The sequence below is a fragment of the Herpailurus yagouaroundi genome, unplaced genomic scaffold (assembly GCF_014898765.1).
Source record: "Herpailurus yagouaroundi ecotype Mexico unplaced genomic scaffold, PumYag 216, whole genome shotgun sequence".
NCBI lineage: Eukaryota > Metazoa > Chordata > Mammalia > Carnivora > Felidae > Herpailurus > Herpailurus yagouaroundi.
In genome coordinates, this window is record NW_024412447.1 from 5,612,321 (window position 1) to 5,634,099 (window position 21,779).

Below are 21,779 nucleotides of genomic sequence, written 5' to 3' on the forward strand. Positions count from 1 at the left end.
CTCTGGCTTCTGATTGGGTGTGGCCAAAGAGAAGTCCCAAGAGGGGCTGAGGGGGGTGAGTGGAGAGGGACAGGGGGGCAGGGCATTTCTTTCTGGGGCTCCTTCTGGCAGCAGACCTATAGCTGGCTGGATCCTGCTTGTCCACACAACACTTGGCCAAACCCAAATGGCCTCGGTATCGTCTCTGCTGCTCCGAACCTGGGGCTTCTGCATTATCTCTGGGGTTTCCCTGTACCCACACTTTTGTAAACAGTCCCTTTATAAATTAACCCTCCTCAAAGGATCCTGATTTGGGCATGCCATCTGTTTCCTGCTAGGACTCTGAGGGATCCAGCCTGGGTTCCCTCCACAACATGCCATCTCCAACAGGGTTATGATGGGTGTCCTGGTGCGGGTGCCCTCCTGGGGTGTGTGGCCCCAACGTGACAGGCAGCCCTCCGGAACAGAACCAGACACCTCACTTCATCAGTGCTGTTCGGCCCGCTGTGCTGGAGAACTCCCAGTGTTCCCTGTCTTCATCCACATTTAATATCCTATTTGGTATCCTATTTTCTGATCGCTGTCAATCTGGTGGATAAAATTGGTATCTGCATCTCTGTTTTTTTTTCTTTTTTAAGTTTATTTATTTTGAGAGAGAGAGAGACAGAACAGGGGAAGGGCAAACAGAGAGGGAGAGAGAATGAATCCCAAGCAGGCTCTGTACTGACAGTGCAGAGCCCAAGATGGGGCTCAAACCCACAAACCAGGAGAGATCATGTCCTGAGCCGAAACCAAGAGTCGGATGCTTAACAGACTGAGCCACCCAGAAGCCCCTGCATCTCTGTTTTCATTTACTTGTCGGCTACCTGGATTTTGCCTTTGCCTGTTCATGACTTTTGTTACATCTGAATGTTTTGGTCTTGTGTCCTGGTTCTATTGAAACATACTCTGGGGGTGGGGGAGAGGGTGGGGAGGGCAGGGGGATTATCCAAGCTATGAAATATGACTTCCTTGTGTATTTGATCAAATAAAACATTAAAACAAGATGGGAGGGGCCTATTCATAAAATAAGTAATTCACACAAAAAACTGTTACTTTTAGGGGCGCCTGGGTGGCTCAGTCGGTTAAGCATCTGACTCTTGGTTCCGGCTTAGGTCATGATTTTACGGTTCGGGAGTTTGAGCACCTGCGTTGGCTCTGTGCTGACAGCTCAGAGCCTGGAGCCTGCTTTGGATTCTGTGTCTCCCTTTCTCTCTGCCCCTCCTCTATTTGTGCTCTGTATCTCTCTCAAAAATAAATAAATATTAAAAAAAATTTTTTTTTTTACTTGTTGTTTTTAAATGGGGGGTGGGTGGGTGCAATGTTGGGTAGCACAGTCCTGGACATAAGCAAGCGAGGGCGGGTAGCCTCCAGGTTCTGGGCCCCACTGAATGGCTGCTTGGGACCTAATAACGCTACTCGCTGCGGAGCCTGGCCGGCTCTGGGGGAAGGACGACTGGTCGGGGAGTTACTTTACTTTCCAAGACTCTGAGCAGAAAGGCTGCCTGCCAGAGGAGTCAGCCCTGGCTTCGTGCCTTGCAGTGTAGTCCTGGGAGGCGACCGGTGGGCATCTCTGTGGCTGAGGGCTAAGCAGTGCGGGCAGTTCTGGACACTTCTCTGTATTAGCACCACAAAGGGGCAGCTTGAAACAACAGGGATTTATTCTCCCAGGGCTCCAGAGGCCAGAAGTCCAACATCAAGCCATCAGCAGGGTCACATCCCCTACGAAGTCTCCAGGGGGAGAATCTCTTCTTGCCTCTCCAGCTTCCAGAGGTTCCTGGCAGCTCCTGGCTGTCCCCCAGGCTTATAGACCTCACTCTAGTCTCCGCCCGTCCTGTCCTGTGGCTCTCTAGGTCCCCTTCTGTCTCTTAGAGGAGATTCTCACTGGATTAGAGCCACTGTAATTCAGTATGGCCTCAGCTCCAGCCTCAATCATTCTTCTGCAAAGACCTGATTTCCAGATAAGGTTGTGCTCTGGAGGTCATGGATTTGGGGGACACCATTCAACTTCTTCTGCCCTCTAAATGTGCATCAACTGGCAGACAGACCAAGGGCCCAGAAGAGGCCACTGCCAGTGTTATCACAGCAGAGCTGGGGAGGACAGGGAGGCTAGCCCAACGGGAAGGGGACATATTTATAAATTCCTGACCCCTGTCCCCAAGCAGAGCAGGCCCAGAGCCACTGCCCCCTTTACTGTGATGATAGGTCACGCTCCTGGAGAGCCTTTGCTTTCCCATTGTCTGAAGTTCCTCGGGAAGAGGCCTCACCATTTATGTAAGGCCTAAAGAGACTATTTGAGCAGGGCCTAAATGGGTCCAACAGGGAGGGGATGACAGAATGTTCTCTTTAGCCTTCCTGGCCACAGCAGGGTTCTGAGCAGAGAGCAGGATGTTCATTCTGGGCTGGAGCAGAGGGCTGGATGAGGTCCACACCACCCTAGCGACGCCTCATACCTGCCACATCACCCCAAGCAGAGAAAATGCGTCCCACAGTTAAGCCAGGTGAGGGCGCTGGATTTCAAAGGGCAAAAGGCTTCTGTCTCCAGGCAACTTGTAATTCTTTTGTTCAAAGAATAAAAGCAAAGCTGGACTTCACACTATAGTACAAAGCTGTAATCATCAAGACAGTATGGTACTGGCACAAGAACAGACACTCAGATCAATGGAACAGAATAGAGAACCCAGAAATGGACCCGCAAACATATGGCCAACTAATCTTTGACAGAGCAGGAAAGAATATCCAATGGAATAAAGACAGTCTCTTCAGCAAGTGGTGCTGGGAAAACTGGACAGCGACATGCAGAAGAATGAACCTGGACCACTTTCTTACACCAGACACAAAAATAAACTCAAAATGGATGAAAGACCTCAATGTAAGACAGGAAGCCATCAAAATCCTCGAGGAGAAAGCAGGCAAAAACCTCTTTGATCTTGCCCGCAGCAACTTCTTACTCAATAGGTGTCCAGAGGCAAGGGAAACAAAAGCAAAAATGAACTATTGGGACTTCATCAAAATAAAAAGTTTCTGCACAATGAAGGAAACAATCAGCGAAACTAAAAGGCAATCAACGGAATGGGAGAAGACATTTGCAAATGACATATCAGATAAAGGGTTAGTATCCAAAATCTATAAAGAACTTCTCAAACTCAACACCCAAAAAACAAAGAATCCAATGAAGAAATGGGCAAAAGACATGAATAGACACTTCTCCAAAGAAGACATCCAGATGGCCAACCGACACATGAAAAAATGTTCCACATCACTCATCATCAGGGAAATACAAATCAAGACCACAATGAGATACCACCTCACACCTGTCAGAATGGCTAACATGAACAACTCAGGCAACAACAGACGTTGGTGAGGATGCGGAGAGAGAGAATCTCTTTTGCATTGCTGGTGGGAATGCAAACTGGTGCAGCCGCTCTGGAAAACAATATGGAAGTTCCTCAAAAAACTAAAAATAGAACTACCCTACGACCCAGCGATTGCACTACTAGGCATTTATCCACAGGATACAGGTGTGCTGTTTCGAAGGGACACATGCACCCCCGTGTTTATAGCAGCACTATCGACAATAGCCAAAGTATGGAAAGGGCCCAAATGTCCATCGATGGATGAATGCATAAAGAAGATGTGGTCTATATACACAATGGAGTATTACTCGGCAATCAAAAAGAATGAAATCTTGCCATTTGCAACTACGTGGATGGAACTGGAGGGTATTATGCTAAGTGAAATTAGTCAATCAGAGAAAGACAAAAATCATATGACTTCACTCATATGAGGACTTTAAGAGACAAAACAGATGAACTTAAGGGAAGGGAAATAAAAATAATATAAAAACAGGGAGAGGGACAAAACAGAAGAGACTCATAAATATGGAGAACAAACTGAGAGTTACTGGAGGGGTTGTGGGAGGGGGGATGGGCTAAATGGGGAAGGGGCACTAAGGAATCTACTCCTGAGATCATTGTTGCACTATATGCTAACTAACTTGGATGTGAATTAAAAAAATAAATTAAATAAAGCGTAGCTTAACAGAATAAAAGCAGAGCTTAACACCGGAGAGGGGAGTTAGGCACCAAAGAAACCAAAACAGGTTTCCTCTTCTTTGCCTTTCCTCCCCGGAGAGTCTGGTGAGCACCGTGAACATGTACTGGGGCCAGAGCAGAGGGCCGGGTCCTGTTGCCCACATCCATGGGCCGGTAGAGGGGGGAGGCCATCTCCCCAAGCAGAGAAGCAGGAGGCACGGTCCCGTCTTCCCTAGTCCAAGGCCTCTGCCGGTCTTTGGTTTCTTAGTGATGGCAGCCCTTGACGATCACAGCGTCACTGGCCTGTCATGACCAGGGATGGAGGAGGGAGGACCAGGCGGATGCTGCCCTCAGTGTCTCCTGGGAAGGCGGCAGTGAGAGCAGAATTTCCTACTTTGTGGGCCAAGCTGGGAGCGGAGGAAGGCACTCAGTGGGGACTGGGGGTGGACTCCCCTTGGAGACTACCAAGGTTCAGGGTCTGTCAGGATGCGGCTGGGCCTGGGGCCTTTGGCACCACAAGGACTCAGCCCCGACAGCAGGAAAGGTGACTCCTTTCCTGGCTCTGCCTCCACTAAGCACTGCAGAGGCCTCCTGGGGACCAGTGTGTCCCCAGGGGCAGCCATGTCTTCCCCGACCTTAGTCTGGGCTGCTGCCCCAGCTGGCCTGGCTTCCACCTGTCTGGGGTCTGGTTCTCCAGCCTGCCGGCGAGTCTGTGAGTTCCCCACTACCTTTTCCATCCATTCCCTTCTCTCATCAAATTAACCAGAGTTCATTTCTGTTGCTTGCAATTCAGAGGCTGGCTGACCCGGGAGGGAATGTAGCATGGTCAAAGTCAGATGTGGAAAGGGGTCCAGGGTGCAGGGCAGGGCGCCCCTCGGGAGTGGGCAGCCAGGGTTGGGCTGAGGCAGGAGCCCAGGGCCCAGGCCAACGTGGTGGGTGCCTCCGGTGAGGGAGGACAGCGACGGCCCAGCGCCGGCTCTCCCCAGGTCTGCCAGACACGGCTCAGGGAAGGCAAGCCTGACATCAGCCCCCCACTCGCGATCCGATTCCGGGCGTGCTGGGGCTCCTGGTCCTCCCTTCCCTGACTACTCAACTGGCTGTGTGACTTTGGACATCATCTCCCCTCTTTGTGCCTCATTCCTCTTGCGTCTCAGTGGGTGGTTCTGGTTTTGGGGTTCCTAGGAGGCAATCTTCTTACCTTTGCTCTCTGCGACTGAGTTGGTCCAGCGGCGAGCAGCCTCTACACGTGTTCTGCCCGTGACCTGGAGGCAAGCTGGAGGCCGTGGATAAGAAGCTTCAGGGGGCACCTGGGCGGCTCAGTTGGTTAAGCTCCTGACTTCGGCTCGCGGTTCATGGGTTCAAGCCCCGCATCGGGCTCTGTCCTGACGGCTCGGAGCCTGGAGCCTGCTTCAGATTCTGTGTCTCTCTCTCTCTCTGCCCCTCCCCGCTTGTGCTCTGTCTCTCTCCCTCTCAAAAATAAATAAACAGTAAAAAACCTAAAAATTAAAAAAAAAAAAAAAAGAAGTGTCAGAATTCAGGTGGGACCCAGCCCAGCTGGGGAGTGGAGCGGGCTTTCCTCTCTGTCTCCGGGGTGTGCAGAAGGGCTGTCCTTAGGGGGACAGTGTGGCTGGCCCTGGAGTTGGGAGGGAGATGAGCTCAGGATTGCAGATCTCGAATAAGGGGGTAGATCTGAGGAAAAGCGGGAGGATTTGAGGGTCATTGAGACGACTTCCCAGGGGGTCCCCAAGGTATAACGGGGCTGGATGGAGGCCCAACCCAGGCCCCAGGAACGCCCCCTGCCAGCAGGTATAAATAATGAACCTCCGCAGCTACTTACAGAACAGCACGTGGAGAATGCTTGTGGATTCTCTTTGATTTCTCCTTATCACCTGTGGAGGGTCTGCCTCGTGTGCCCACCTGCTGGGGAAGCGGAGGCTCCACGCTGGGGGTTTGGGGCTTGGCTGAGCAGATTGCCCCAGAGGCAGCCAAACCTCCAGGCTTCTGCTTGGTCCCCGTGTGTGCCCAGCCAGTCGGGGACCGCTGGGGGTTGCTGCTGGAGAGCCCCTTGCCCGCTGGCCACACGCGCGTTAACGTGTATTATAGACCATCCCGGTCAGGAAAAGAGAAACCACTCTCGGTATTGAAACAAAGTGAATTTGTTGGTAACCCGGGGCGTTGATGAGCAGAGAAGCCAAAAGGGTAACTCAGAGATTAGCAACCCGGAAGCTGCAACCCATGCCCGGGATTGGTAAAACCGACGGAGGATGTGGTTTTACCGAAGCCCAGGATCTGGGGCCGTTTGGCGGCAGGTGGAGCCATGGCAGTGGCTGGTTGCCAGGGGCAGGGATCATGGAGGGAAGGATTGTGCGGAGGGTGCTAGAGCCATGGAGGAGGAGGAGCCCTGCTGGAGGGCAGGGGGCAGATCTTGGCTTCCTCCTCTATCCCACCCACCTTACCTTTTTTTTTTTTTTTTAATTTTTTTTTTTAACATTTATTTATTTTTGGGACAGAGAGAGACAGAGCATGAACGGGGGAGGGGCAGAGAGAGAGGGAGACACAGAATTGGAAACAGGCTCCAGGCTCTGAGCCATCAGCCCAGAGCCCGACGCGGGGCTCGAACTCACGGACCGCGAGATCGTGACCTGGCTGAAGTCGGATGCTTAACCGACTGCGCCACCCAGGCGCCCCCCACCTTACCTTTTTAAACAAAATACAATAAGGGGCACCTGGGTGGCTCAGTCTGTTAAGCATCCGACTCTTGGTTTCGACTTGGGTCATGATTTCACGGTTCGTGAGTTCAAGCCCACATCGGGCTCTGAGCTGATGGTGTGGAGCCTGCTTGGGATTCTCTCTCTCTGTCCTGCCCCTGCTGTCTCTCACTCTCTCTCTCTATCTCTCAAAATAAATAAACTTTAAGTTTTAAAAAAGTTTTTAATGTTTATTTATTTTTGAGAGAGAGAGAGAAACAGAGCATGAGTGGGGGGAGGGGCAGAGAGAGAGGGAGAATCTGAAGCAGGCTCCAGGCTCTGAGCTGTCAGCTCAGAGCCCGATGTAAGGTTCAAACCCACCAACTGTGAGATCGTGACCTGAGCCGAAGCTGGACGCTCAACCGACTGAGCCACCCAGGCGCCACTAAATAGATAAACTTAAAAAATATTTAAAAAATAAAAAAATTATAATGAAATGCACATAACAAAATTTACCACCTGAACCACGTTTAAGGGTACGGATTAGTGGTGTCAAATGCATTCACACCACCATCCATCTCTGGAACTTTGTCATCTTCCCAAACTGAAACTCTGTCCCCTCTGGCTCTCCTGTCCCCCCCAAACTCCTCCACCCACCCTTGGCTCCCACCTTCTACTTTCTGTCTCTATAGATTTGACTACTTTAGATAACATACAAATGTGATCATACAGTGTCTCCTTGGGACTAGCTTATCACTTACCATAACATCCTCAAGGTTCATCTGTGTCGTAACAGGTGCCAGAATGTCCCTCCTGTTTTTAAGAGAGACAGTGAGTGTGTAAGTGGGGGTGGTGCAGAGAGAGAAGGAGACACAGAATCTGAAGCAGACTTCAGGCTCTGGGTTGTCAGCACAGAGCCTGACGCAGGTCTTGAACCCACAGACTGTGAGATCATGATCTGAGCCCAAGTTGGATGCCTAACTGACTGAGCCACCCAGGCACCCCCAGAATTTCCTTCCTTTAATGGCTGAATAATATCCCACTGTATGGATATACCACGTTTTGTTTATCCATTCCCCTGTTGATGGACCCTTGGGTTGCTTCCACATTCTGGCTCCTGTGAATAATACTTCTATGAACATGGTGGACAAATAGCTCTTTGAAACCTTGCTGTATTTTTTTTATACATATATACCCAGAACTGGCATCACTCAATCATCTATGGTAATCCCGGTTTTTAGTTTTTGAGGAGCCGCCATATTGTTTTTATCATGGCTGCACTAACTCACATTCCTGCCTTCAGTGCACAGGGTTCTACTTTCCCCATGTCTTTGCCAACACTTGTTCTTGTCTGTTTTCGCTGTTGCTTTGAATAGTAGCCATCCTGATGGGTGTGAGGTGGTATCTCATTATGATTTTGACTTTTATTTCCCTAAAGATTAATGATGTTGAGCATCATTGTATCACCTTTCAGTCTTGCACTAAACCCTTGACTAAACCTCCCATTGACTCCCGTTGACTAAACCTACCTAGAAACCAGAGGGCAAGGGAGCCTGGGAAATGTAGTTTTCTGCCATAGAGAGTATACAGGGAAAGGCTTAGGATGGGTGGCTGGTGTGTGTGTGTGTGTGTGTGTGTGTGTGTGTGTGTGTGTGTGATTGTAAAAATAGCACATATCAGTGGCATAAAGGACTTCAGAATCTCCTGTGTCTGTCAGTGTCCTGAGGAGGAAACTGAACTCCAGCAAAGATAAGGGGCCTGCCAAGACTTCACAGAGAGGAAGTGACAGAGCTGGGGTTTGAACCTAGCATATTTGACTCCTAAACCAGTGCTCTTCCCACTCTGTGATTTCTGTTGCCCATGCGGTGCTGGCAAGAATGGGGATCATGCATGTTCACACCTCAGTGGTTTTGCTTATGCTGGTCCCACTGCTTGGAATGTTGTTTGTTCCCTCCCTTCCCACCTGGAAAACTCAAGCTTACTCTCAGCAGCTCAGCTCAAATGCCAAGTGCTGTAACCTGAGCCCTGGGAAGAACAAACCTGAAAGGAGGAATAATTGCTTCAGTCTGTGTAAATAGCAGACCAGCCACAGGGTCCCGTCTTCATTCCATGTTGGGTCCTCAGTGTTTTTCTCTTCCCTGCACACTGTCCCTGTACTTCTGATGACTCTGAGTTTCCTCTAGGAATCTCTTCCTTCATTTTGTGTAGATTCGGGAATGCTGACACCTCTCTTCCCCAAGCTCATCATTCAATCCATCTTCCTGGTCACAGGGACTCTCATTGAACCCTTGGACAAGAGGCCTTCTTTCCTTCCTTCCTACTTCCTTCCCTCCACTGGGGTGGCAAAGCTGTAAAGTTATGACATGGGACAGGCCTGCTTGAGAATGAAGCCAACAGAGGGGAAGGCAGGGTCATGGGCTGCAGCATTAGAGGGTCCTGACAACATTGTTTCTATGCCTGGATACAGGTGTGCCTGAAGGCAACCTCATCTATGGGTACTAATAAGTTCCCTCTTTTTGTGAGGCCAATTTGTGTTGAGATTTAAATCACTTACCGCTGGAAGCCATGATGGATATAGGTGTGTTGGGCCAATGCCCTGGTTTTCACACACATTCTTGATTTAGTGTTCCTTGGCCGGCAGCTCTGTGGTCTCGTCCCCAGGACAAGTGGTCCCTTTGAATGCCCTATAGCACAGAGACAAGCAGACCAGAAGTTGGTGGGGTACCGTCTGGGGAGTTTTACATCAGGAGGGCATGCTTTTCCTATCCCCAGGCTTGGTGACTCCCCCGAGGACTGTAGGGAGGTGGTGGGTGGTGGGTGGTGGGGCTGGGGCTGAACCAGGATGTCGGGCCCTTTGGCCACTTCGCCCAAAGCGAGGCCTTTGGTGAGGGCTTTAGGGAGGTTTCCTTGTTAGGCAGGATGACAAAGATATCCGTGTTTCTGAAATGGCCACAGAGCCAAAAGAGCTGAACTTTTGAGGGGGTGGAGTGCTGGGCTCTTTGGTCTCAGTGGTCCTGCACTTGCTGAGACAGGCCTCTCTCTTCCCCAAGCGCCCAGGAGGGCCACTACTGGGCACGTGGTGCTTTGTGCTTCAAGGACAAAGCCGGAATGAAACTCTAGCAGCCCAGTGCCTCGTCAGCTTTGTGCCATTCCCCATCCTCCCTGGGCACTTTGCACATTCAAAAGCTATTTTAGAAGTAGCAGCACATCTGATTCTCTTTAATGCACTTCCAGGCAGCACAGATGTGCATCAATGAGAGAATGTTCCCTGAACCAAAGTGCTTCTGTGGGCCTCATGATCCTCTCCCTTGGCACTCACTCCCAGGCCAAGAGCCTCCTATGAATCATGCATTAGCTTCTGTGATTGCTGTTCAGTGGTGGCAACTCTTGCAAAGGGTGGGGGAGCCATTTTACACTGTGGAAGGCAAGGGGTCTGAGGCCCCAGCTGGGAGTGGGGGCAGAGAGTGGAAGGAAGCAGACTCTGTAAGGGGGAGGTGGATGTCTGCTCTTGGAGGTGAAGCTTGCAGCGTCCAGGGCCCTACCACCAGTTCACATGGTGATGGGGCCCTGGCTACTGCTCCTCCCCCTCACGTCTGTATGTGACAGACTTTATCCTGAATGAAGGGAGGATCTGGCACCCGAAGAACTCCCATATGGAGCCCAGCTTATGCGGGGGTGGGGTGGGGAGGGAACCCGCAGACACACAATGGAGTGCAGGGTGGGGAGAACTCTCCACAGGTGAGGAGATGACAAACAACTCCTCAGGAGATGACTAATGAGAGAAGCAGAGCCATACAGCAACTCCCAGATCAAAATAATTATACAAAACTCGTTAAAACACACAAAGACATAAATTAAGCACTGCAGTCGCCTGTCCCTAAAAATGTGTCAGTCAGACAGACAGATGACTGAGGGAAGATGTCTGATGTTTCTGTCGTTTGCAAAAAATACATTATTTTGAATTTGAGGGGGAGGCACAAAAATTCGTGATTTAACGTTTAAAGCAATTTTCAAAGTTTTATTTTTTTCTTTTAAGCTTAAAAATGTCCCTGGAAAAGAACACGAAGACGTGTGCTATTAAGAGATGAAAGTCTCTCCCTTTAATGAAATGAAGCAAAAACATGGCTGCAACCAGCCAAGTAGGTATTTCCAACATGGTGGTCTCCTTGGAGAGGGCCCAGTGGTTAGTGAGTATTCTTCACTGTGGGGGCAGAGCTCACATCCAGTGTTCCTTTACACACTGAAGGCTCTACGCTGAAAACTTCTAGGTTCTTTCTCTGGCTCATCATTTCAACCCGCTTCCTGGGCAGTGTCTCTGTGACTCCGGAAGGAAAGGAGCCTCTCGTCTTCGAGGGGGTACTCCCTCACTCCCAGCACCATCCTGGAATGAGGACTCAAGGCAAACTAGCAGGAGTGGGTCCAGAGTTTGAGAGAGCAGAGCTCTGATTATTTGAGGGATTCCCTTTGAGAAAAAGAATACATAAGTGCAATATGCACTTAGGTATGGAAGTGAATATTTATTTAGAATAAGAAACGAAATCAGCACAGAGTACTGGATCCCTGGGAATTCAGGTCACTTTCTTCTGCTATCTCTTTAGGCAAATTACTAGCCGCATTTGCTGATTTCCTGGCTTTTCTCTCCACTTAGAATGTTCTAGGACTCCCAGGATCTTCCAGCTCTCACAGGGGCCCAAGCAAACAAGAGGTCCTGATGCTGGGGCTTCCTGCCTGAAAATCTGTCCCTGGCAATGGGGCTGCCCAGAGAAGTTACATCTCTGCTCTGGCTGGGATTTGCCTCTGGCAGCATCCGGGGTCTGTGAATAAGGCTGGAGGCTTTGGAAACATCCAGAACTCTGGGATCTGGGGACACATGCCTGGAGGTAGCCTGGCATCATTTTACAATTTCAGTCGATGGAAATCTGGCCAATTGAATCCTACTCTGTTTGGAAATAGATCAGGTAGAAAGAAGGGGAGTGGCCTGGGGACAGTTGTGGGCAGGGCCGTCCAGCTGGGGTCAGGCAGGAGGCATCTTGGTGGAGGCATCGAGGCCGGCTCGCGATGGCCAATCCGTGCCATGGGAGAGGGAACCTCAGGCTGTGCAGGCCCAGGGCCCCCGCTCAGGTTTACTCACTCTCCTTGTTCTGATTCCAGGCTAATCGGGCACATTTTAGGGCATCACTCATTCTCCGGGAGGCCTGCCTGTTGGCCAAGAAAGGGTAGTTAGTCTGCCAGAAAGCCTGTCCACCCAAAGTGGCCCCCAGTGGTCACCTGGCTCTCGTTGGAGGTCTTCTGAGGGAGAGAGGCTACTGGCCTGTCAACCTGCACACCCAATGGCTGTTGTCTCACAGGGCCAACCACTAAATTGGCATTGAGGTTTTTATTTATCAGATTCTTTGAACTTGGTTGGTGCCAGTTCACCCCCAAGACAGATGGATCCATTTCGCTGTGCCCAGAAAATCAACGTCTGGTGTGGTGCCAGCTCGATAAATTCACTCAAATGAATGAAAATTAGATTTCTGAGCGGGCTGGGAAGGCCGAACCCAGATACTGGCAGATTCCCAGGAAAAATGGTTGCCTTGTGAGGGCCAATTGGGGGGAGCAGTAGGCCTGTCCTGGGTCCTTTCAGGTGTCAGAGATAGGGTCTTTAAAGAGGTACACACAGGGGTGCCTGGGTGGCTCAGGTCATGGTCTCACAGTTTGTGAGTTTGAACCCCGTGTTGGGCTCTGTGCTGTGAGTGCGGAGCCTGCTTCGGATCCTCTGTACCCACCTCTCTCTGTCCCTCCCTCTCTCTCCCTCCCCCCTCTCTCAAAAATGGATAAACATTAAAAAAAAAAAAAAAAAAAAAAGAGGTATACGGAATGAGGCAGACAACCAGCTGGGAATGTTGCCTTGGGGGACGTGGAGCTGAGGGTTCTATTAAAGACCAGCAGAGCTCTCCGCCCAGTGTGCTCCCGGGCCTGTCTTCCTTCCAGACCCTTCTGTGTCCCCCCACTGGCACCATGCTGGCCTGGGAAGGCCCCCTGTGCCCCAGCCGTGCCTCTCCTCACACCATCTCCGGAGTCAACCACTGACACATGTTTAAAGAACACACACAGGCTTTCAGACTCTCTACTGTTGGGAAGTCAACCACCCCGGGCCTTGTGGGAAGAAGCCACCAGGGCCACAGCTGATTACAATTCCATTCACACTTTGTGAGTCAAGATCACGCAGATGTCAACACTGTTTGTTCCAAAGAGCCCATGACTGGAGCGCCAGCCCAGTGCAGCACCTCCACAGGAAGCCACCGCTACAGATCCGTGCAAGCTTCAAATGACACACACTCGCCCTCGGCTAAAACTCCCCAAGTGCATTCTAGGAGATTGTAGAGTTGTGGGAAGCAAGTGACACAGCAGGGAAATGGAGATGTGAAAGGGGCGTTTAATTGTGTCTCATGCCATATGGGCTCAAGCAACGTACACTGGAATTGAAAGATCAATGAGGATGAGGCCATTAGGGCAGCCCTCCCCCACATACCTGGTGTCCCTATGAGAAAAGGAGATTAAGGGCCGCCTGGGTGGCTCCGTCAGTTAAGTGTCCAACTCTTGGTTTCCGCTCAGGTTCATGAGATCCAGCCGTGTGTCAGGCTCCATGCTGACAGCATGGAGCCTGCTTGGGATTCTCTCTCTCCCTCTCTCTCTGCTGCTTCCCCTGCTTTCTTTCTCTCTCAAAAAAAGATTAACATTAAAAAAAAGATTTTAAGAAGAGGAGATTAAGACACAGACACACACACAGGGACAACCATGTGAGGAGATGTCCATGGAGACAAGCCAAGGAGGGGGGCCCCAGGACCCGCCAACCCAGCAGACACCCTGATCTTGGATTTCTAGCTGCCAGACTGTGAAAGAATACATGCCTGCAGTTTCTGCCGCCCGGCGTGTGGTGCTCCCTTATGGCGGCCCTGCACGGCCTGATACACGTCTCACCCTGTGTTGGCCCCTGGGAGTCCTGTTGACCAGGATGCCGCACACTCCCGGAGCGGCCCTCTTCCTGCCATTCCCTTGCCTTTGAACTCCATCCCTTGCTTAGGTGTCCGTGGCAGCTTCCTCGTCTCTGCAGCCAGAGTGGGTTTCCTCAAGCCCACGCTGACCACCTTCTGTGCTGGCTAGAAGGCCTGCATGCCTCCCCATGGACGCGAGACAAACCCTAACCTCCCGAACGTGGCTCCCTGATCCCCCTTGTCCTGAGCCTCATGTGCACCACTCCTGCTCCCTGCTTGGCTACAAACTTTCTGCAGTCCTCCACACCGTGCCCTTTCATTCAGACCTCTGTGACTTGGTCGCTGGAATTGCTGTACCAAAGCAGTTAAACGACACGGGTTTATCATCTCAGGGCCTCTGGGGGCCAGGAGTCCAAGATCTACGTGTGGGCAGGTTGGTTCATTCTGAGGCTGTGAGAGCGAATCTGTCCCAGACCTCTTTCCTTGGCTTGTAGGTAGCTGTCTTCCCTGTGTCCCTCGACGCGGCCCCTCCTACATGAGCATCACTGCGACCACATTTTCCCAAAATTAGGACACAGGACACATAGAATTAGGACCCCTACTAGATGACCTCATCTTAACTAATTACATCGGCAACGAACCTATTTCCAAATACCGTCACTTTGTGAGGTGCTGGGGTGTGGGACTTCAACATATGACATTTTGGGGTCACAATTTAACCCACCGCACTTGGATATGCTATTCCCCCCATCTGACATGTTCTTCCCCTTGATTCTTTCTCTGGATGAGCCACAATCATCCCGGAGGGTAATCGCTGCCAGGCATCCCCCAACTGCCCTGGGGCGGCCCCAGCTGTCCTGCCAGCTTGCCGCCTGGCCCCAACCTTGCCACATCTTCCCTCTACTCCCCGCGCAAGCCCCGCCCCCGTCCGGGGGGGCCCGGGCCCGGCCGGGGGGGCGCCCCCCCCCCCCCATCCCGCTTGCCCGGTCCTTTCCGGAGTGCCTCGCCCCATCCTTGCGCCCCGCCCTATCCGAGGCCTGCCCCACCTCTCCTATTCCACCTGGCTGTCAGCTCCCGTGTAGGAGTCTGGGGTCCCTGTACCTTCACCGCCCCCCCAAGCACTTCAGGTCCCCTTCTGCCTTGTCCTTGAATTCGGGTCGTCGTCTTTCTTCTCCCTCTGCACTTGCTTATTTCCAGAATTAATGAGACTACATTTACTTTTCATAACTTTTGGGGGATTCAGGCCATCCCTTTAGGAGGCAGGAGATGCTGGGGGGGGGGGGGGGCGGGGAGGCCGGTGATTCCTGAGTCGGTGGATGATTTCTTCAGCTCTGGGCTAAGCCGGCTCCCAGGAGCAGCGCTTCTGCAGGGACACAGTGGCAAACATTGGCTGTTTATATGCATGCCGCCAGGCCTGGGGCTCCCTGCCGCAAAGCAGGAATGATAATGACAATAACAGCGCACCTCTGGGTAATTTACAAAGCGTGTTCACCGCCACCATCTGATTTGATCCTTATTAAAAAACAAAAAGCAAAAAAACCCAATGCTGGCATATTTTCTATCCCCATATTAAAGACTGAGAAATTGAGGCCCAGGAAGGCAAGCTGAACCAGGTCTGCCTCGTTGGAACAAGGAGCTGAGACAGGAAAGGGGGAGGCGACAAGGGGTTAACACGCTGGACTGGAACCTCAGAAAGTAGGGGGGACATAGAGGGAGGGGTGGCTGGACCAGCACAGCCAACTGGTCCTTAGCCATCTAGCCCAAGCTCAGCACCTTGGCTGCACCCCAGACCCCAGGTAGACCCCAGACCACTGGCTGAACTGACCAGGACCTTCTACACGTCGGGCCCCAGGTTTCCTTTCCTTGAAAAGCTACATTCAATGCCCTATCAGAGGCATCAGCTGACCAGGCCCAGAGAGCGGTTGTCTCAAGGAAACCGTAAACTACATGAAGGATGCCTGTCTCATATTTGGTTGACATGCTTTATGTATGATCACTCTTATGACAACAGAAGGTATATAAAAAGGCTCAGTTACAGTTTCTTGGAAATAATAAAATAACTTGGAGGGACTCGTATGCCAAGGAGTCTGAAGATGAATGCCTGGCTATAAAAGAAGACTCGTGTCGTATTTCATAAAGCTGTGGTTCAGCTGCCTGGCAGGTGAGGAACGAAAAGTGGGATTGTCTTGAGAACGTTTTACGATGCATCCAGAAGGGTCCAGTTCATTGTGTGATCAACAATCAGACTTGAACGAAGGGAATGAACATTGCTATTCCCCCCTTTCAAATATCCTTTTGGGAGACAGCAATTTCAGGACTGAGTATAAAATCTAATAATTATCAGCTACCACTGTAGAGGGAGGAAATCCATGTTCAATCTCTATAGTATGTGTTACTGGAGAAGAGGAGGTCATTAGCTCTGTATTACAAATGGAGGAACTATTTGTTTGTGACAGGCACAAATGGAGTCACAATAAACAAGAGACAGATTGGGATTGAACCTAAGGACTGGCCAGCTTCCAAGTCTGTGCCCTAGGGGAACATCATTATACAGTCATTTAAAACCTGACCTGTTCTCTCCAAATTGTACTTTAAAAACATGTAATCAGAAAGCCCCTTTAAGAAAATCTGGAAATAAAAGCTGTTAGAAGAATAAAATCGGGGCGCCTGGGTGGCTTAGTCGGTTAAGCATCCGACTCTTGATATTCGCTCAGGTCATGATTCCATGGTTGTGAGATCAAGCCCCAGGTTGGGCTCTGAGCTGACAGTGCAGGGATTGTCTCTCTCTCCCTCTCTCTCTGCCCCTCCCCTGCTGGCGCAACACTCCCTCTCTCTCTCTCTCTAAATAAACTTAAAAAAAAAATAAAACCAAATTTTAAAAAGCCACTCATTAGAACATACTAGGATATAGTCCTTAAAATGATTAGCTCACGTTAGTTTTCTCTGCACTTGCTAATTAAAAAAAATTTTTTTTAGCATTTGACAAGAGAGATCTGAAATTATTCATTTAATTTATTATGGTAAATCTCAGTGTTTAATATATTTTCAACACCTTTCTAAAGTGAGATCTCACTTTGGTGTCTTCACCTCTCCTTTTTATTTTCTGTCTAAAATTAGAAGTTGGGTTAAAAGAGGTAGAAATGCAGAGCCAGATGTGGTCATGGGGGTCTCCTCAGAATATTTTATTCCAGTTCCTTGAGTTAATGTTTTCCAATTTTATTGAGATATAATTGAAGTCTGCTAAGCTGTACATATTTAAAGTATACAATTTTTAAAAGATTTTTTAAAGTTTATTTTGAGAGAGGGAGAGAGAGACAATCCCAAGCAGGTTCCACACCAGCACTGCAGAGCCTGATGCAGGTGGGCTTGAACTCACGAACCACGGGATCATGACTTGAGCCGAAACCAAGAGTCAGACCCTTAACCTACCGAGCCACCCAGGTGCCCCATATTATGTATGTATGTATTATATATATATATATATATATATATATATATATATATATGTGTGTGTGTGTGTGTGTGTGTATTTTTTTTTTTACACACACAGAGACCGACCCTACACTCAAAATAAAGACTTCATTGCTTCCCACAGTTTTCTCTGGCCCTTTGAAATTCATCCCTCCCCTCCCACCCCCAGGGGACCATTGATGGGTCTTTCAATTCATTTGCATTTTGTAGAATTTTATATAAATGAAGTCATATTGTATGTAGCCTTCTTTTACCTGGCTCCCTTCATTCAGTAGAATGAGCTGCCACGGACTCACATTGTTATCGATCAGCAGGCTGCCAAGTAGCATCCCATTGTGTGGACACACTACATTTTATGTATATGCTCCCCCACTGATGGATATTTCCATTGTTTCTACTTTTTGGCTACTGCAAATGAAGCTGCTGTGGACATAGGTATGAGTCTCTGTGTGGAGACGTGTGTTTCTCTTGGGTAGACACCCAGGAAAGAATGGGCCACATGGCAGATGTAGAAGTTCTTGAACTTTTGGACTGTTCTCCAAGGTGGGCATACCCTTGTACGTTCCCATCAGCAGCTAGTAAGACTTTCCATTGGTCCACATCCCTGCCAGTTTCCGAGCTGATTTTTTTAAATGTCTATTTATTTATTTTTGAGAGAGAGAGAGAGAGAGAGAGAGAGAGAGAGAGAGAAAGGGAGAGTGACTGGGGTAGGGGCAGAGAGAGAGAGGGAGAATCCCAAGCAGACTCCTTGTTGTCAGCACAGAGCCCGACATGGGGCTTGACCTCACGAACTGTGAGATCATGGCCTGAGCCAACATCAAGAGTCGGCAGCTTAACCAACCGAGTCATCCAGGCGCCCTCCGAGTTGATTTTAATGTGTAGTTTTGGCTTGTGTCGGGGAATCAACTCTTGGCTTATTTAATGACTGTCTACCTCTAGGGCTCACCAGTGTTACCTCTTAAACATCTCTCCTCACTTGCTGCCACCACATGGTCAGCTCTGTCCTCCCAACTGAGGACACTCTCTCTCCTTGGAGCCAGGCTCTGTGCACCAACCAGCGGGGGTCTTTTCAAGACGCAGATCTGGTGGTGACTGTGCCTTGTTTGAGACCACATCACAGCTTCCCAGGGATGGGAACACATCTCTCTCAGAATACAACATGATCCTGCCAGATCTGCCTCCCGCCTCACCTCACTCCCTCATTCCCAGTGTCCAGTCTTCCTTCTGTTCTTTAAGTGGTTGGATTCAGCCAGAAAATGCTTTGTTTGGTTCCTGCATGATGTACCACACGGTTTTATTATTTTTTAAACACTGGAATGAACTGTCAACATTAAACACATAACAAATCTGCGAAAACATTAGCAGGCTGGCATTCCCCGCTGTGGCCGCGTGAGCACGAGCCAGGGACTGCCCCTTTAAGCCAGGGCAGGTGGCCTGCCACACCCCCCCCCCACCCCTGCTTTCTTGCACCTGTTCATCTCCACTCACCTTTGCTAAATTCACATTTGTTCCTCCTTGAGATTTCATCTGAAAGGGGGGATCTCTGCATCTCCCACCCTTGGCACCCTAGCACAGGGACCTCACCCAGGCAGGGTGGGTCTTCCTACTATGAGTGAGCCACGCGGCCATGCCCTCTGTCCTTTGGCACTTGTCCTTGTGAAACTGTTCTGCCAGGGCTCCAGATCCAGCCGTGAGAACACAAAGCCATTTCAGTTTCCTGGGAGACAGGGGTAGAGGATTCACAAAAAGGAAGAAAGCTAATATCAGTTTTGATGCACAAAATAGGATTTTTAAGGATGCAGCCAGATTAGGAAGCCAGGGTTGGTCAAGAGAGGTAAAGGTTCTTGAAATTACTTTAGTTCCCCCTTTAGTAGCTCGAGAAGCACTGAATCGGAGGGGATCTGTCTCTTTGAGCCCAGCGGCTCGTGCAGTAAGAGGGACATGGAGACAGGGACACTGAGCCTGTATCATAAACACCTCTCCCCAGGCAGGGGGTGCCCATGGGTGAGGCATTACATAGGGGCCTCTGTTACACCTCCTTTTTAGGAGTCTGGGTCGGGGCGGGGGCAGGTGGCCTCCCAGCCTGCCTTCCCCACCTGGTAGGAAAAGGGAAGCCCTGAGTCCACTTCCTCCAAGTGCCCTTGTTTCCATGTGAGGTGGGCAGGACCGGAAGTATCCACATTCCTGGGACAGCGAGGAGGTACTTGTGGACTCCATATCAAAGGGCTGTAGGGCTAACCTCCTGGGCCCTGGTGGGGGATGGGGCATAGCACCCCTCCCAGAGGCAAGAAAGGTCAGAGCCATCTTTGGATCTGACCAAGTCCCAGGAGCGCAGACTCCAATAGCCTTCACTCGGCCATAGACCTTAACAAGAGGCAGGTCTGCACATGAACACTGGGGGCCGGACCAACTTTGTGGGTATGTGGCTTGTGCAGTTCATAGGACTGTACCCAGAAGGGCCCGCACTTGGCTTAATGTGCTCTGTCACCATCTTTAAATTCTTCTTTTTTTTTTTTTTAAGTTTATTCATTTTTGAGAGAGAGACAGAGAGACAGAGAGCAGGGGAAGGGCAGAGAGAGGGAGACACAGAATCCGAAGCAGGTTCCAGGCTCTGAGCTGTCAGCACAGAGCCTGACGCGGGGTGGAACACACAAACTGCGAGATCATGACCTGAGCCGAAGTCGCTTAACTAACTGAGCCACACAGGCGCCCCGAAATTCTTAACAATTTTTGCACAAAGCACCGCACGTTTTCCTTGGGCACAGAGGCCTGCAGGTTGTATATAGCCAGTTCTTCTCAGGAGGCACCAGCCACATGTTCATCCAAGCACAAGGGCCCCTTTGCCCTAGTGTCATGAGGTCACAAAACCAACCACATCCACATGGGCTGGAACACCATCTCAAGGGGGCTGGGGGGACTCTTGGGGACCTGAGGGCAGAGAAACCCTGAAGGGAACAAAAAGGCCACTAGATAACGAAAGGGCACGCTGTATTTACTGGATGGCACTAAATTTTGTTTTCTTCTCTCCCCTCCCCTTCCTCCAGCTACAAATGGGGTGTAGGCCTGGGGGGAAGATCGAATTATTTTATAGATATCATCTGTAGAGGAATAAAGAGACCACATTACGCACATCTGCATGCAGTGTGAATCTGTGTGATCCTGCCACAAATGGATGAGGTGTCTCTCTTTCTCATCCAGTTAGCAAGATTGAGAAGAAAGCAATGATAGCCTGATCTTAGAGGAATAAAAGTAGCAGTGCTTAAAAGAAAGGAAGAAAGGAAGGAAGGAAGGAAGGAAGGAAGGAAGGAAGGAAGGAAGGAAGGAAGAAAGAAAAAGAAAGAAAGAAAGAAATTGAAAAGAAGATGTAACGTTGCCTCTGGACTTGCGTGCCTCTGACCTGGGTGCTCTCTGGGGTTGGAAAAGTGCTCCGAACAGCTGGTTGCCTAGTAACGACTGACATCCCCCCACAGTGAGCTGGAAGAGGGGATGATGGTGAGGGAGGTTTTGTTCTGTTTTAGGGACAGAGCATCTGATCAGGAAAGGAAGCCCCACACAACTTCCTGTGGGTAGGGGAGTCCCGGACCCAAGAACAGAGAATGTTCCAGCCAGTGCAGGAAGGAAGGACGCACCATTAGTCGCAATGGCTCCATTTGCCGGAACGCCTTCTTATCCTAAGTCTCAGAGAGTGTGCAGAAGACAAAGCTATTCATGAGAGGGAGGAACAGACTTTCCCTGAGAAGAGGAGCAGAAACCAAGGGTTAGCAAAGAAGAGATGAATCCTAGGAGAATCAGTCTAGGAGAGAGGGCACCCCATTAGTCCCAGAGTTATTTCTTTACATCTTGCTCCGTATTCCCTTTCCTCAAGCAATGGACAGAGGGATTTTAATGACAAAGAGCAGTTTTCATAGGAAAAGTCAGAGGCTCCAAGGGGCCACTGCGGGGGTCCTCTGGTCCTCCCCTTGCCTCTGCATGGAACCCTCTCATAACGATCCCAGACAGAAAGCCGTGCTGCTTTAAGGTTCTTCAGAGATGCCTCTGCTGTCATCTCCCTTGAAGCTCATTCTAGTGCCTGCAAAGTACCCTTCATGTCGTACCTAAACGGCTGCTGTTGTAACATTTCCTCTTGTTTGAGGCTCACAAGAGAGAGGGTAAAACCAGACCCCGGCTGGGGTGGACCACCCTATGCTGGGGTGGGGGAGGGGGCGGCGGTGTGAAGCTTGCGTGAACCAGAGAAGGGACAGTAATATTCCTAGCCACCCGGAGACGGTGGGAGGGACCCTGCTCCTGCTGAGAGTGCAGGCATTGGACGGCCCTGCGTCATCTTGCTCCAGAGACCCAGAGAGAAGAGACATCCTACAGAGCCCAGCCTATCACACAGACCCCTGTGGCACGGAGGAAGCCTGCCCGCTTTCTCCTAGACTCTAGTCTGGACTGCCAAGGTCTGAAGCTCTTTTTAGCAACGTGCCTTACCTTCCCCGAGCCTCAGTCTTACTGTCTGTAGAGCGGGGTATGAGGATACTTACCTCACACGGTCGTCATCAACACGAAATGGGATCGTGGACAGCACACTTAACATCATGCCTGGCACCTGT